We start from the raw sequence: 17,560 nt of genomic DNA on the forward strand, positions 1-17,560 counted from the left end.
ATGCCTGAGTACACACAGTGTACATCAGGGTGACTGGTTGCATGGCCCACACAGAGGACAGCAGCAATGGCATAGGATTCTTTGTAGGGCTAGACAGGCTGCAAGACCCACTTCCCAATACTGACCACATAGGGAGCAAGTCCCCTGTCACCTTAGGGCCCCCTCTGTCTTCTCATCCAATGCTTATTTTCAATATATCCTATCTGACTCTGTCTGACATGCTGTCTGAATTCCAAGAATTCTATGGGACTAACGAGCAAAGAGCAGGAGGAGCAGGGACATCAGGAACTTCATACCCTGCATCTGCTCCTGACCCAGGACACCCAAGGGGAAGGAAGACAGCCTCCCCTGGCCTATCTATCTACCTTAGTTTCTTCCTGCTTCCTCCTAGGACCCTGGCCCCAGATCCCTCCTTGGTCACCCTACCTATCCCTTCTCTCTGCACCAGCTCCTCTCCAGACAGAACTGGGCCTACAAAAGCCTCACCGTGACCCAAACAAGCAAAGTGATGAATAGTGTGAAGCTTAGGCAGGCAGCTGTCTTCCGGAAGGAGGTGGGTTACCCAGACTTAACAAGCACGCACACGTCTTAGCAGCACCCCACCTAGGAAGTTAGACACTCGCTTCAGTGTGGTAATAAAGAAAACACAGAAATATTATAAATACCCACAACAAAGGACTGGTTAAATGCATCATGGCATACTGGATAATTGTTAAAAATTATAGCGTCCAAAAGTCCTTTAACAATATGGGAAATGCTAATGATGCGATATTAAGCTGGGAAAATCACATTAAAATGCAAATGCATGTGCCCAAAGAGCTGCAGCGGAGGGTGCCAGCCACTGGTGGAGGGTGCCAGCTGCTGGTGGAGGGTGCCAGCTGGCTACGCTGAGCACTGGTAGGCATCTTCCTCTTCATACCACTTGGGTCATCATGTGACCTAGCGGTCATAACTCTCCAGCCCACCTACATCTTTCCTGGTCCTAGGCCACGCATGGGTCTCTAGTTCCTCTCATTCTAAATCACTCTAAGTGACAGGGGACCTCACCACATCCTCTGTAAAGTTCGTGGTTTCTTTCATACCAAGTAAGGGGCAGCAGCAGAAGAGACAGAGTCACCGCGGCCAATAAGGCATCTTCTGGAGGAGAAGGGGGGACAAGAGAGCATAATGGGTTGAATATGATCCAAGTTCATTATATACATGTATAAAATGTCATAATGAAATCAATGATCTGTATACTATATGACGTGTGTGTGTGTATTCCACATAGCACCCTTCAGTGGAGCTCACCAGCATATGGGCCTTGCTTGGATACTGGTGCCCTGCCATCCTCTGGCCAGATGTCTGTGTGCAGTGGACAACTGAAGGAGGGAGCATGAGGACTGGGTGGGCTACGAGACTACAACCCTGAAGCTGCCACAGAAGGTCTGGGCCAGCACCTGCACAGAGGGTGCTGCAATACCCAAAGACATCTGGGCCTTGTAAACCAGAGAGAGCTCATGCATACAACAGGAGCTCAGAGCATGCTCAGTGAGCAGGTGGATGGGGTAAAGCAGATAATACCTTATTTTTAAAAACTCCAGTATTCTGGTTAAGAGTCAAGCAGTGTGCTTGATGGAGGTATGAGCCGAGGCCCAGCCCTCATTTTCTCTGAATGTATACAGAGTATAGGCTCTACACGACTACAGCCTAGACCTTCCTCTTAGCATGGCCAGCATATGCTCAGTCTCCCGCAGGACCCGCTGGGAAGTGGCCATCAGCCGTCTGTGGGTGAGAAGAGGCTGAATGAGACAGCATGTCTACCGACAGATACAGCAACACCCACACGTGAAGTCACACAAGCATCAACTGGCACGGAACAGAGTTCCCAACTGCGGAAGCCTCCTCAAGTCACAATCTCAGAGTTCCAGATTCACGGAGGTGAGAGCCATCGGTCACCGAAGTCCAGTCCCCAAGCCAGCACATAAGCAAGGTTCCCAGTGATCCTGTTCAGGAACAGGCAGCAAGACTCAGGTCAGCTATCCCCCAGGTTGTGGAAGGAATAGTCAGTGATTTGGTGAGGGTGAGGTGCTGTGGAAAGTGTCTAAAGGGACATCCATGGGGACACACAAGACAGCTGGCATCTAACCAAAAGAGGCCAAATGGAAGAAATGAGTAAGAAAAGACCCAGAGCTGTGGGAACAAGTCAACGACAGCCCAACGCCACTGACCCCAGCCAGAGTTCTAGAGAAAAGACACAGGCACTAGCTGAGGAAGGAAAGCGAGTGGGAGTGGGAGACGCACACAGAGGCCTTCCTCCTCTTTCTTTCCCTCTGCCCTCCCTTCTCCTTCTTCCTTTCTCCTTCTTCCTTTCTTTACTTCCTTCCTCCTCACTTCCTTCCTCCACCCCTCCTCTTCTTTCCTCTGTCCTGCTCTCTTGCTTCCTTCTTTCCTTTTTCTTTCTCTAGAAGCTTTAACCCTAACAGCAGGACCTCAGTGGAGCTGTACTGGCAAATTCTGAGACTGTGAAGCAAAGGGAGACAGAACCAAAGAAGAGATGAATCCACAGCTACAGCCGGAGACCTCCAGGCTCACATCCATGCACTTCTCCCAGTATCGGAAATAGCAAGTACAGAAGTGCAGAGCAGAGGCCCCCAGCCGCCGGCCTGACCACTGCACTGTTGACCCCCAGCCGCCAGCCTGACCCACTGCACTGCTGGATCATCTTCCCCACAAAGGCCAATGTGGCATCCGAGCATGTGCCAGCAAGTCAGTCAGTAGGTTCGCCCTACTCTGGGTGAGGAGAACAGCCCTGACAGAGAGTCATACAACCTGTTTCCAACCGCAGCAGAATTAGGTTCAGCATTAACAACAGAAGGATATCTGGAGAATCTCTTCATGTTTGAAAATTAAATAATATAATTCTAAACCCATATGTCAAAGAGGACGTCACAATAAAATTAGAAAACTTTTAGATTGAATTAAAACAAATTTTATTTTTTATTGGTAGCTGGCAGAAAAAGAACATGGGTAGCATGTAGCTGTTACCGTTAAAAAGAAAAAAACTAATGGCCTAACTTGTTTGATTACTAAAAAACAGACATGTGAAGACAAAGCAAGAGATAAAAAATGGAAATTAGAGCAGAAACCAATGAGGCTGGAAACAGAAAAGCAATGCAAATACCAGTACTTCATTGAGGTGACCAACAAGACTGACAAACTTCTAACCACAGAGTGGGAAGGGGATAACATGAACGTCATAGTGAGAAATGAGAAGGGGGCATCGACAAACTAGACACCGTGAACCCTGAGGGGCACGAGCAACGAGTTCTTGCATGCGCTTGTCACAGCTTCCATGAGATGAGACTCGGAAAGTGCCTGAGCTCACTCATGAAGAAACACATGCTCTGGTTAGCCTTCTCTGTGACCTCCAAGAGGCCACTTGACGCACACTGCTCCCAGGAGGGTGGAGTGCAGAGGGCACCACAATGTTCTGTGTTACCTCCAGGAGCTCTCTTGGGTCACAGTGAAGACCAGGAGCCCCACTCCTGCTTAAATCTTAAAGGGTCTCCAACCCTAAATTCTGAAAAGCACTTCAAAGTCTGAAACCTTTGCGTTTCAATGAGATGCCACAGCTGAGATTCCAAACCTGGCCACACGTGAGGCACTCCAAGCACACTAAAAATAGTATATCAAATGAACTTCAAGCCATGGATACAAGATGTAAATAAAACATAAAAGAATCTTACGTTTAGTCTTCAGTACTGACCCCAAGTTATATCATCATGCATATACAAACATTCTAAAATCTAAAAGAATCAGAAATCCCAAACCACTTCTGGTCTCAAGCATTTGGGATAAGTGTACATTGAAATGTCCTGAGCATTCTGTTAAGGACTCCTCAGGAGGACTGTTTAGCAGAGTTCAAGATATGGTAGCTTTTCACAGCCTAACTGATGTGCAGAAAGGACACCGTCAACCCCAGCTGGCTCACACCCTCTGTGTGGCAGGAGAACACACAGTTCTTGCCATGCTGGCTTCTACTTGTGGAAAAAAAAAAAAATACCCACCCTAGCCCATTCTGGCCTGTTCCATCTCGAGGGTAGGGCATGGGCACTGAGACATACATGAGGTTCAGGAGAGGCACAGCTCACTAGAGGCTTGGCCTGGCCAGGACTAAAGAGTAACACCTCCCCAGCACAAATAACTTGTACCATATGGAGAGTTCTACCTCAGATGTGCTCACCTAGCACACCCTCCTGGCAGGCAGGTAAACATAACAAGGTGCATGCCAAAAGGCAAGGAAGGACCAGAAGGATCAGAGCAATATGAGACTTGAGAGATGCTGAACTGACTGCTAAAGAGAAATAGCTGTGGTCTCCATACTATGGGCTCTGGTGAAGTGTGTGGTGCGGGCAAAACAGGACACTACAGGCAGAGGGGAGACTCCCAGAAAGGATTGCCAAAACAGAAATAAAGGGTTCTTCTGGATGGGCCTGTCAGTACACTGGAGATGGCTGAAGCCATTTCAATAGAAACCTCCAGAATTTATAAAAGCAAAGAGAAGAAAGACTGGAAGGAAAGCCCAGAAGAGATCATGAGACAACTGTAGGGGTTATGAGACAAATGTGCAGGGGTATAATACCAGGGAAGGGTGGCTCTGCGAGTCGGGATGCCCAGCATCCACACAGAATGGAAAGCTGGACAGACATGACCTCTCACCTGTAATCCCAGCACTCAGGAGGCAGAGGCAGGTGATCTCCTGGGCAAGCCAGCCAGCTAGAATAGTCAAATCAGTGAGATCTGGGTTCAGTGAGAGAACCTGCCTCCACAAACACAATGGGCAGGAATTAAAGAAGACCTCCAACATCAACTTCTGGCCTCCATGAGCACCCCCACACACACACACACACACACAGCTATAAGGAATGATGGAGCAGAGAACAAGAGTTAGGATGGTAATATGTGAGAATTTTCCCAGATTAATGACAGGCAGCACATGGTAGGTAGGTCCAGAAGCTCTAGGGAACACAAAGTGGATAAAGGGGGAATAGACAAAAATATAATATAACACAGCTATATCTAGACATAGAATTTTAAGCTGCAGAAAACTGGAGACGAAGGAAACACCATGCCAGCAGCCGGGTAGCAGAAAACCATGTTTGCAGAGAAGCAAAGCTAAGAACCACACTCAGGCTCCTCTGGAGTCACACAGAGAACAAAGCAGTGCAGCCAGGGAGCCAAGAAGTGGGGTGGGAGAGACCAGCAGCTGAGAAGTCTTTACCTTGCAAATATTGCTTTGAAAAATAGATAAGGGGCCAGTGAGAGGGCTCAGTGGGTAGAAGAACTTGCTGCACAAGCCTGACAACCTGAGTTCAATCCCCAGAATGCACAGTAAAAGGAAAAAAAAAACAAGTCAATAAAGTTGTCTTCTGACGTCCAAAGCACATCATGGCACACATGCATGCCTGTGTATGTACACACAATAATACTGATAACAATAATTAATAATAATAGTAGCTCTAGCAGCAATAATCATAATAATATGGAGGGAAAATAAAGGCTTCTCACAAAAGAAAATATTCAAAAACTTGAATAAATTTGTTTCCCACAGGCCCATCTTACAAAAATGTTAAAAGATGTTCTTTAGGGAAAAAAAAATGATTAAGGTGAGGAGCTTAGAGGTACATTTGAAAAAAGGAAGAGGGGCCAGCGAGATGGCTCAGAAGGTAAAAGTACTTGCTGCCAAACCTGGAAATCTGAGTTCAGTCCCTGAGACCTACTATCTTGTGAAAGTTATTCTTTGACCTTTCTCTCTCTCTCTCTCTCTCTCTCTCTCTCTCTCTCTCTCTCTCTCTCTCTCTCTCTCACACACACACACACACACACACACACATACACACACACACTGACAAAGAAACTTACACACACATACACTTAAATAAAAACAAGCTTTAAGAAAAAAAAGAGGTCTGGGTGTGGTGATGCACAGCCTGGTTCAAAGAGTGAGTTTCAGGACAGCCAGGGCTATCTATATAGTGAGATCCTATCTCCAAAAAAAAAAAAAAAAAGAAGAAGAAGAAGAGGAAGAGGAAGAGGAAGAGGAAGAAGAAGAAGAAGAAGAAGAAGAAGAAGAAGAAGAAGAAGAAGAAGAAGAAGAAGAAGAAGAAGAAGAAGAAGAAGAAGAAACATACAAGATGTATATAAAATGAAACTCATTTTTCTTAACACAGCAAATAATGACTTTGTTCAAAATAACCACCATAGCAATATACGCAGGAATGGCGGTTATGACGAGGGCAGAGGGCTCAGGATTACTTTGCTACTCTAAGGTGCAGCTCCTTACACAGGATGGGGTCGTGTGACTCAATGTGAGGGTCACAGTAACAGACCAAAGTAAAGAGTTTCTAAGTTCACAGCCACTAAAAAGTCATTCGAACTCTAACGTGTTCAACTCCAACCATTTCTGGCAGCACTCGCCCTGTACCCTAGTTTCCTGCACCTTGGCCCCTGAACACACGAGTGCCATAACACCAAAAGTCACCAAACAGCACTGCCTGCAACACCTCGGTTCCAATTCCAGAATATCACATTATGAATCGTGGGGTTTTACTGAATATAAGATGTTTCTACACTTATATAAATGCAATGGTTAAATTAACAAAAAACAAAAGCTTTGACTATCTACCTGTGGTCACTCTTCAGCATATCAGTATTAAAGCTGCACAACGTGGGATAGTATTAGAATGTCTGACTTAAAAGTTAACCACTGCCAGAATTGCTAACTTGAGTTCCATTAAAAAAAAAAAAATTTAAATCATTAAGTGAGACACTAGATAGCCTATTGGGAAAGTGCTTGCCTCAGCAAACATAAGAACCTGCGTTCCATTCCCAGGACCTACATTTTAAAGAGTCAAGTATGATGGTGTATATCTGTAATCCCATCGCAGGCAGGCAGACCCCTGGGGCTTGTTGGTCAGACAGAGCTAGCCTATTGGCAAGTTCTAGGTCAATAAAAAGAAAAAAGAAAAAAACCTTGTTGAGAGAGAGAGAGAGACAGAAAAAGACAGAGAGAGAAGAAAAGAGAAAAGGTGAATGACACTTGGGGAATGATACCTACAACTGTCCTCTGGTTTCCACACACACACATGCACAGACACATGTATAAGCATGCAAATAAACACACACGCACACACACACACACACACAAAACCATTAAATGGGTTTTGGCTTGAGTTTAGGGCAGAATTTCTAATAATTTCTGAAGTGATCCCAAACATACTTCTGTAGTTTCATAATTCATGTTTATGCAAAGCAGAGTTCTCAGCATTAACAATTATAAAATCCAAATATTCTTCAACTATGAAAAATGATGAAGATGCTCATGTCCTTCAGTATCAAATGATCTGTCAACACTTAATGCTTTGTGTAAAAACACACAAGTGCACCTACCTGTCTCATTAGTATACGAATTTGTGTTCATCTTTAATAATGGTATGTACATAAATCATGTGCATATCAAAGAACTGTTAAAATAAATTTCCTATGACTTAGTACCAGTAAGTGCTTGAATTATAGATGGATTTTATATAACTACATACCTGGAATTGCATAAAAACTTGAGCAAAAGGGGTTGCAAATGGAAAAGTTGAAGAAGGCCTCTTAAAAAGCACTCAGCATATTCTGAGATGGCTCAAGAGTAGGTTAACAGTACTTGCTGAGCAAGCTTGAAGACCTGAGTTCAAATCCCCAACCCCCATGAAAAAACCTTCCAGTGTGGTTGCATACCTATTATAACCCCAGAACTGGGCTGGGAGTAGAGGGACAGAAAGATGGCGAGGGCTGCTGGCTTAACTCCAGTTCAATGTAAAACCCTCTCTTGGGACAAAGTGGAAAGTGACAGAGGGGGCACCTTACATCTTCCTCTGTGTCCACCTGTTCACACACACAAATATTTAAAAACAAAATTAAAACACTAAACTGCTCACCATGTCTTTGGAATCCTACAATATCAATGGGAAGTAGATGTGAATTAGCTTTAATGTAGCAAATTCCATAGCAACCCTCAGAAAGTTAGAAAAGTAACACCAGTGTGCTAAGAAAGCAGCAAAGACCACAACTGTACAAATGCTCAACTACAACCAGAGAAGGGGGCAGGTTTGGTGGCCTGGGCCTGTAATCCCACAACTGACAACACAGAGGCAGGAGTATCAGGAATTCAAGAGTAGCTACAGAGTGAACGCAAGCAGCAGAGGCCACGCTGCATACAAAAAGCAAGATTACCTCACAATATCACAAGAGGACAGAAACCCTAGGATAACATATGAGCAGGGAAAGCTAAGTTATTAGGAACCTGGAGGGGCCAGTTCTCCGAGCCTTACAGTATAAGCAGCCAGTAACAAGCTATCAAAATGCATGAGGAAAGCCTGGCAGGCTTGTACCGTGAGACAAATGAAGCCACATCACAGTTGGGGCTGCCAACTCTGCCTTCAGAAAAGGACAGATCCACCAGCAATGGATGAGTGTACCCCTTTCTCCACAACCTCTCCAGCAAAGGCTATCATTGGTGTTTTTTATTTTAGCCATTCTGACAGGTGTAAGATGGTATCTTAAAGTTGTCTTGTGCAACCACTTTGGAAAGAAGTGTGGCGGTTTCTCAGGAAATTCGGGATCAACCTACCTCTGGACCCAGCAATACCACTCTTGGGAATATACCCAAGAGATGCCCTATTATACAACAAAAGTATATGCTCAACTATGTTCACAGCAGCATTGTTTGTAATAGCCAGAACCTGGAAACAACATAGATGCCCTTCAATGGAAGAATGGATGAAGAAACTATGGAATATATACATATTAGAGTACTACTCAGCAGTAAAAAGCAATGACTTCTTGAATTTTGCATGCAAATGGACGGAAATAGAAAACACTATCCTGAGTGAGGTAAGCCAGACCCAAAAAGAGGAACATGGGATGTACTCACTCATATTTGGTTTCTAGCCATAAATAAAAGACATTGAGCCTATAATTCGTGATCCTAGAGAAGCTAAATAAGAAGGTGAACCCAAAGAAAAACATATAGGCATCCTCCTGAATATTAAACTTCATCAGGCGATGAAAGGAGACAGAGACAGAGACCCACATTGGAGCACTGGACTGAAATCTCAAGGTCCAAATCAGGAGCAGCAAGGAACTCAGGACCGCGAGGGGTGCACCCACACACTGAGACAATGGGGATGTTCTATCGGGAATTCACCAAGGCCAGCTGGCCTGGGTCTGAAAATGCATGGGATAAAACCGGACTTGCTGAACATAGCGGACAATGAGGACTACGGAGAAGTCAAGAACAATGGCAATGGGTTTTTGATCCTACTGCACGTACTGGCTTTGTGGGAGCCTAGGCAGTTTGGATGCTCACCTTACTAGACCGGGATGGAGGTGGGTGGTCCTTGGACTTCCCACAGGGCAGGGAACCCTGATTGCTCTTCGGGCTGACAAGGGAGGGGGACTTGGTTGGGGGAAGGGGAGGAAATGGGAGGTGGTGGCGGGGAGGAGGCAGAAATCTTTAATAAATAAACAAATAAATTAATTAAAAATTTAAAAAAATCAAAAAAAAAAAGAAAGAAAAAGAAAAGGACAGACCCATGAAGAGGAGCACTGTTACAACCCCAGCACACTGAAAGTAGGGGAAGGAGGATTGCTATAAGTTCAAGCCCAGCCTGGGCTACAGAGGAAGATCCTGTCTCTTTAAAAATGAAAAATAAAAATGTCTAGCAGGGAGAAAATCAATAAGGACACCAGTAAGCTCAACAAGACTCATAACTGACAGCTAGAGATGGGAATAGGTCTGTTGTTGCAGGGCCTAGGGACAGAGGCCAGGCTGCTACAGGCACAGGGCTCCTTTACAAATGATGTAAATGTTCACAACTGACTGAGATGTTGGCTTCCGTGTGCTGGAAACATACCAAAAACTGCTGTACTGACACTACAAACAAGTCAGCTGCACGGCATCTGAATAAAAGCTGTCACCAAAAGATTATCAGATATTTAAAGTAAATTCAGACAAAATAAAAATAACTTGGACATCAAGTTGGTGAGTTATGGACACTGCTAGCCATGGAAAGGAAGTCAGGTAAAGAAAAAGAATCGACATACAAATTAAAATAATTTTAAGCACCTCAGGGTGAGAGCTTTCCTCAGTGGCAACGTGTTTGGTAGAGAACACCACGAATCGGAAGTCTATATACACTGCATTTATTACAGAACCATCACATGTCTGCAGAGCAGGCCTCCAGTCTCAGCTCTTCATACTCAAGTTTCCTAGAGGGTGGGTGCTAAGGACAGCCCTAGGCTACTGGCCTCTAGGCTCCCAGCTCATCAGCAACTCGCCCAAGGAAACAGACCCAGGAGAAAAAGTTAGAGGGCCAATCTCGGAGGTTCTGCACTTTAGGAACAAACCAACTGCCCTCTTCTGCCTAGGGTTGGGGACCACAGCCATTTGTGAAGGCAACCAGTGGAGCTGACAAATGAACCAAACATCCTAAGACACAGACGCCTGTCTTCCGCAGTGGGCTTTGCTCTGGAGACTGAATCCCTTGAAGGAATGCTTGGTCCACCTGGGCTGTGTTACATCATGCCCTGGGAGGACACCTGGTATCTGGTATCGGCTCAGAAAGCTTCTGTGCCATTCACAAATAACAGGTTTCCTCTTCCTGCACTGGAGAAAGAGAAAATAACACCTAGCTTCAGGTCCACCCTCCATGGCTGCCTGCCCCTGCCTTGAGAGCTGACCCTATCGGGATCAGCTTCCTCTCTAGACTGTAGGTAGTGGGCTTACCCTCGCAGGGGGTTAGGGTACACTGGAGATAATGCCAGCTCTCCCTCCCAGGCCTACTAGGACAGAAAGAGCTATAAAATAGGGAAGATGGCAGCACCCACAGTCTGATAACAGAGGTTTGGGGGTGGCCCGGAGCCTCACCCACCTCCACCTGAGAGAGGCAGAAATAGAGTCCTGGGAAAAGCACCACAACCCTGAGTCCTGCCGCATGTCTCCCTGTCCCACATCCCCAGCTCTGGGGGTCTCCTAGTCTCGTGTGCATTGAAAAGTTTGCAGCAAAGCTTAGAACTGCAGAGAGGACAAAGAGTCCAGATAGAAAGGCGTTTTAATATGAAACAGATGAAAGAGACGGATGGAAAGTAATCAAAACCTCATTAGGGCAAATAAGCAACCTGCCTACAGTGTCACCAAAACTGATGACATGGAGCACAGCGTGGGCGAAGCTGGGTCTCCAACAGCTGCCATCGGGGAGATGACGGCACATGAAACCCTGACAATCCCACTTGGGGCACTGGCCTGGCACCCACACTAAAGCCTCAGGAGTGGTCACCAGGAGTTTTCAAACACCCTAATGCAGGGCCACCCAGATGGGACAGGAAGGCAGGCAGCTCCCAGATGCGTCCACCCATTGGACCAGGCGGGTAAGGACAGATCTTCTCAGCTCAGACCACCTAGGGAAAGCCGCCCACAGCAAGGGCCGACAATGAGATCAGTGGATTGTGCCTCTGCTTGCATGCCAATGGGCTGGTTAATTGCTTAGGATCTTTGCATCAGTCTTGATTAGCGCTATTAGTCTCTCTTGTAATGTTTTCTCTCCCAGAGCCTACTATGTGCTCAGCACAATGGTAGACGCTAGGACACAGCAGCAAAGAGGCCCAATTCCTGCCTCAGAGGAGGCTCCCTCCTCCTGTGACACTCCAGCTTAAATGCAAATAGCTGTGATGACAAAAAGCCAGGCTGGGAGTCCACAAGGCCAAGGGCCAGCCAGGACCCTGCTGTCACCTCACATTAGGACACATGCCACAGGGAACCTAGCACGTGACTCCAGAAGGGGGTCAAGAAGCCAATTCAAGAAGTCAAAATGTCCCTTTAAACACTTAAGGAAGGAAAGAAGGATGTAGAACAAGCATAAAATATTGATGATCCGTGTCAAAGCAACACCAGGGTGTGCTGAGCAAAAGTGAGCTAGCCTGTCAGAGCTGATATTATCGGGAGAGTCCCGGAGAGGGTGGAAGTAGGGGGTTTAGAGGAGCAGCGGGGGCCTGCAGCAGAAACACAGCGAGTCTCAAGGCAACACAGCTGTCCTTCTCAGGGGTAGAGCAGGAGGCAACCAAATGCTCTTAACCCCCTGCCTGCCCGGTGTCTACCCGCCACACAGGGAGGAACTGGGCCAGAGTCCAGCCTCCCTACTTCCGGGAGACTCTCGTCCTAGATTCTCCGAGGCTTGCTCCAGTTCCCAGTCTAGGCCTGCCTTCTTCAGGCAGTGACTTGCTGAGGCTGGAGTCCCATCATCCGGCCTTGCGAAAAGACAATTCCTAGGCACGGGATCCAGCATCTCAGGTTCTGTGGGGCTTCCTTAACAAACTGATATAAGAGGGAGGAGCCACTTTGAGGACTTAACTTTGACTTGAAGCACAATGAACTTGGAGGTGACTGTCATGAGGCACAGTGCTGGTGGGTCTTATGTCTCGGTGTTCTGGCAGATCCATGGCTCCCACACCATGCAAGGCTGAGAGCCAGGGTATCAGCAGACTAGAAACCAGGAGGCTAGTGTTCCTGTTGTTATTTTACTTATGTTATAGTTGTTATTCCACCAGAACCTAGGGGCTGGAGAGGCCAGCCTTGGCCAAAAACCACAGAGCCCAGCTCACACAGTACCTTACCTCACACAGGATCTCCTGGGAACTCCCTGCAGCCATCATTCTGAACTGCAAATGCTTTCACATCCATTGTCACAGAGGCCTCTCTTACACAGAACCCAGAGCAACCACTGGTCAGTCCCCATGGTCCCGGTGCTGCTCTGGTTCAGGTTCATTAGAAGAAACAGATGTGACCGGGCAGCCACTGAGAGGCACCTGGGGATGAAGAAGCCATAGGTGCCCAAGGAGACCAGAAGCTGCCACAGTCATGGAAAAGGATCACAGCTGAGTCAAAGGCTCAGATTGTTCACATGAGGGAAGCTGAGTACCACTGAGTTCAGAGGTTCCAGATTGGCTTCCCAAAGGTTTTCACTCTCAGCTCCTTCTGCAACCCCTGGAGTCTGCTAACATGCAGAACTTGCTCCGCCATAGGGGACTATGGAGGCAAAATCTATACCTAATGAGGGCTGGAGTTCTCCTCCATGTGGCCAACATGAGAACCCTGCTCTGCGGACATCCTCCCTATTTCCTTCTGCCACACTGATGGGGGACTGTGCACCACAGCGGGTTTGCCTATTTTGCCTTGGATCACTCAGGTAAGTGAGTAGCAAAGGGAGTATTTGAACCTCAGTCTCCTGCAGCTCAAGGCCCTGGTTCTGGAGAGAGGGGCACCCACAGCACCATGGAAGCCAGACTAAGGACACCCTGCATACCAGACAACAGCCCTCCCAGAGAAGATGCTGGAAGTAGTTACAGAATGTGGCCCAACAGCATCCGGCCAGCTTAATGTGGCTGAGTACATCCTGCAGATGCTGGAAGTGAAGCCTGGCACTGTGTCGTGATGAGATGGGACTCCAGTCATCAGGCCATGGCAAAGACAGCAGCCAAGAAAGGAGGAAGAGAGCCAAGCAGCCCATTTCCCATAATGAACTAGGCTGGGCTGGATGGAGCCAGAATCCCAACGTTTGACATTTTGCTGAGTTTCAAGATTCAGAAAAAAATCTATTGGCTTAAAAGTTACACTTCGACTATTCATCAGAGCTTGTGCCTGAAGTCTTCGGGTGAGGCTGCTGGCCTGAAGTGGTCCCACAGTGATGGGCTTGGGACCCTTGGTCTTGATGGCAGAAGCCTGCTCCTTGCCTGCAAAATGTCGGCTTATGTTGACCCAGAATTAGAGTTCTTGCACCTGAGCTTAAGAGTCTCATCCCTGATGTGGAAGAGCTCCTGGAACAAAGATACCTCTGCGGTGGACTGCATGACACACTCAACCTAAGTCCACTGAGAGGAAACGAGGAAAATGACCCAAACACCACTGGCTGGAGAACCATCAAGGAAAAAAAAATTCTCTGAGCACACGGTATCTGTGAAAATGCATGGAAAGGGGCCAGGTATGACGGGTCCCACTTCATCAGCAGCTCACAAAGATTAGTCCCAAACAGTTATCAGATCCAGGTCCCTCTGTGCTCAGTGTCAGATCTGGGGCTCTGCAGGCTCCGCTACTGTGGTATGAAAATAGCCACAGAGCGGACATAAATGAATTCATGTGGCTGTGTTCAAATAAAACTTTATTTATAAAAAAATAACTAAAAGGAGAGTTGAAGAAACCCTTTTTCTGATTCCTTCTACATAGAAGTCTACCAGGTGCCTATCAGATGCTGTGCTGGGCAGAGAAACTAAGACGGGAGCAAGTGAGGAAGACACACGAAGCCTAAAGCTATCATGGGAACTAGATCTCAAGCAAAACCCTTACAAGAGTTGACAGTAGGCGAGGGGAGAGGGGAGACTAAACTGGCTCTACAGCTCTATATTTTAAAATAGACCAGAAGGTACTGGGAGCAGTGGAAAGAAAACAGCCAAGCATCACCATGTCTCTGCACCTGGTGGGCTCTCTGGCCTCTCCCCCTGAACTGCCAGTCATAAGACTGCACACTGCTATCCCATAAGCACTCCTTTCCTGGGTGGTGACACAAGAAAGCTTAGTTTGACTGTGAGCCAAGGTCTGTGTCCCTCCTGCTTCTACCCACTTGCCTACTGCAGCCCCGACAGGATGGTGAGAAAAGCCACTGCTGCATGTAGAAGCAGAGGCAGTCAGATCTCTGTGAGTCTGAGTTCAGCCTGGTCTACACAGGAGTTCCAGATGAGCCAAGACTACCTCTAAAACAAAAGGAGAGAAAAGGGCCACATTGCTCTCTGCAGACTTCAGCACCAGGGACAGAGCCCCTGCAGGCTCCATTCGCTGACCAGCACCAGCAGTGTCAAAGCAGGGAAGTGTGCTGTCCCCAGAGCCCAGCTGATGCAAACAGAGCCACTGCACCCCATGCTCTGTGACCCTATGTGGGAGGACTGTTGGCGAAGAGGAAGTAAAAACAAACACTGCACAGATCCCTTCACCCACGTTATTAGCTTGGGAGAGACTCACAAACGTGCCGATAGCAGCAACAGCAACATCTGCTTCTGATTGCTTCTCCCCAGAACTCGTCAGCTGGCGTTTGCCCCAGGAGAAAAGCTGGTATTTGCAACAAACTCTTTAATCAGATGGCATCCAGAGTGAGTAATTTCTTATGCGTTTGGTCTTTGAGGCCAAAAACACAGAACGCACCTTTACAGGAGAGCTGGGCCATACAGTGGTCCCACACCAAGGGTCTGCTTACAAGGTTTCTTTTGTGGGCTGTTCAACACAGGGTTTCTCTGTGTAGCCCTGGCTATCCTGGAACTCGCTCTGTAGACCAAGATGGCCTCAAACTAGGAGATCCGTCTGCCTCTGTTTCCCAAGTGCTAGGATTAAAGGTGTGTGCTAACCATCACCTGACTACAAATTTTTGATTTGCATACCATGCTCAAATGTTTCCTTCTATTTATTATATATCTGTGTCCTAAAAAAGGGAGGTGCTATAATGTTTTCAAAAATTCCACTGTGCCCACTAGTTGATGGGTAATATTCCTCTTATTTTTGTAAAACATTTCTTTTACAATAGAAAAGTAGTATTTTGAAAGTGTATGGATCTATGTTGCCATTTAAGAAGTGTCTCAAGGAAGAGACCCACAAAGTACTCTGAAGCAAGGATCTCTGTTTGTAGGTTCTGTGCAGAAGCCCACAGACCTTCCATAGCCTGCAGGGTACCACTTTCCTGGGAAGCTAGTCTGGTACACAGTGTGGATATGGATAGAGACTCTGGGCTTTGGAGGCTTTGCTGCACTGTCCCACATCAACTCCACATCCAGTGTCACCAGGATGGGGTATCCCTGGGTGACATGGATGCCTTCGGGTAGGTCCCCCTAGTGCTGCAGACCCTATGACACTGGTTCTCTTCATGATGAAATGGAAGAGGACACCTCCTGCTGCCCTGTACCTCTTTCTTCCCTATGAGCTTTCACACAGGTGGAACAGGGTGTAGGAATGGCACAGGCTATGCCTCTATCTTCCTAGGATAAACTGAGAACAACCTGGAGTCACTGAGTCCCTCAGTCACAGTCCTGACAAGCCTCTCACACACCTCTGCCACTCCACCTACTCCACAGCCATTGCTACCAACACAGAGCCCTTCCTCAGCCCAGCCCACCAACCTCCACAGGGCCACAGCAATAGTTCTGACTGGACAACCCTCCTCTGTCCCTGGCCAAGACACAGCACTGACGGTCTCTTCCAAGCCCATCCTGCTGCCCAGTGCCCTCGCCAGTCAAGTCTATATACCTCTCTTAGAGCTCACACTCCTACCTCCCATATATGCACAGTTCACATGGCCATCTTCCTTAACTTACTCAGTCAGTCGTGGCTTGCCAAGTGCCTGCCTGAGCCAGGCATTCCAGCAAACCACAGAATCTCTGCCCCACAAAAACTCACATTTGACGGGAGAGAGACAGGCAAATACAAGAACATGAAAAATCCAAGCTGTGCCAAGTGATGGTAAAAACCATGCAGAGGAATAAAGGAGTAGAGGGGACCAGTGCACTCGAGGAGGGTGGCAGGCAGGGAAAGTGGCATTTGAGTGATGTTCCCTCTGGGAACATGCTCTACATAGAAAACTGGAGGAGCATCCGTACACGGGCAGAAAATGTGCGGCAGGTTCTGGGAAAGGCAGAGCGTGGAAGGGCGGGGCTCATAATCAGGGGCTTTGGGGAGATCATTTAAGCCTTGTGGATCATGGGCTTTCGCTGCAATTAAGACAGGAACCTGGAGATGCTGCCCCAGGATGGAACCATCTGATTTAGATCACTCGGCTGCTATAAGGCCAGCAGCAAGGGTAAGCAAACAGGAACCCCAAGCCCTCCTAACTCAAGACAGTGGTGCTGCAGCCAGCCACAAAGCAGTGGACATGGGCAGAAGGGCTGATGCTATGAAGGGAGGAACATGGTTTGCTGGCGATTACAATGGGGGTTCAATGGGAAGAGCAGAGACGGGGCTGGTGTTCGGGACCCAACTTTGAGTCATCATGTGTTAAGAGACAAGGACAACTGGAGCTTCAGGCTGCAGCAGGGTAGGAGTGGAAGACCCCCAGCTTTTAAGGCCCCTGAGGACAACACCTCCTCCAGGAAGGCCCCTCAAGACAAGCTGGCAAGCATTGTGCTTCTCCGTCCATGCACATGTACACACTGCAGGACGTTCTCTGCACTGGAGTTGTCTATCTGCTGGAGAACTGCAGGCTGACTTACTTCCCACACACAGTAGGTACTCAACAAATCTTCACAGTGATACCCTGCATAAGCTTGTACCTGTGATGTTTTAATATCCAAACTATCCTCTAAAACCTCTAAAAATGATGCTCAGACCTCATTAAATATGAAGCCAAAACTATTCTGCCTCAAATAGACAGGTGCAGCTCTGTCCCTACTTATTCGAATTATGAAGGACAGTTCTCCCATAGAAAGGATGGCCCAGCAGGCACTA

General features: G+C 47.3%; 1 protein-coding gene across 1 annotated transcript in view; it reads right to left on the reverse strand.

The window, feature by feature from the left end:
• The window catches only part of Wdr25 (WD repeat domain 25), a 136,742-nt gene that overhangs the window by 26,387 nt on the left and 92,795 nt on the right, over positions 1-17,560 (reverse strand). The gene's annotated exons all lie outside the window — the stretch shown is intronic.

Source organism: Chionomys nivalis, chromosome 10, assembly GCF_950005125.1.
Source record: "Chionomys nivalis chromosome 10, mChiNiv1.1, whole genome shotgun sequence".
Lineage (NCBI taxonomy): Eukaryota > Metazoa > Chordata > Mammalia > Rodentia > Cricetidae > Chionomys > Chionomys nivalis.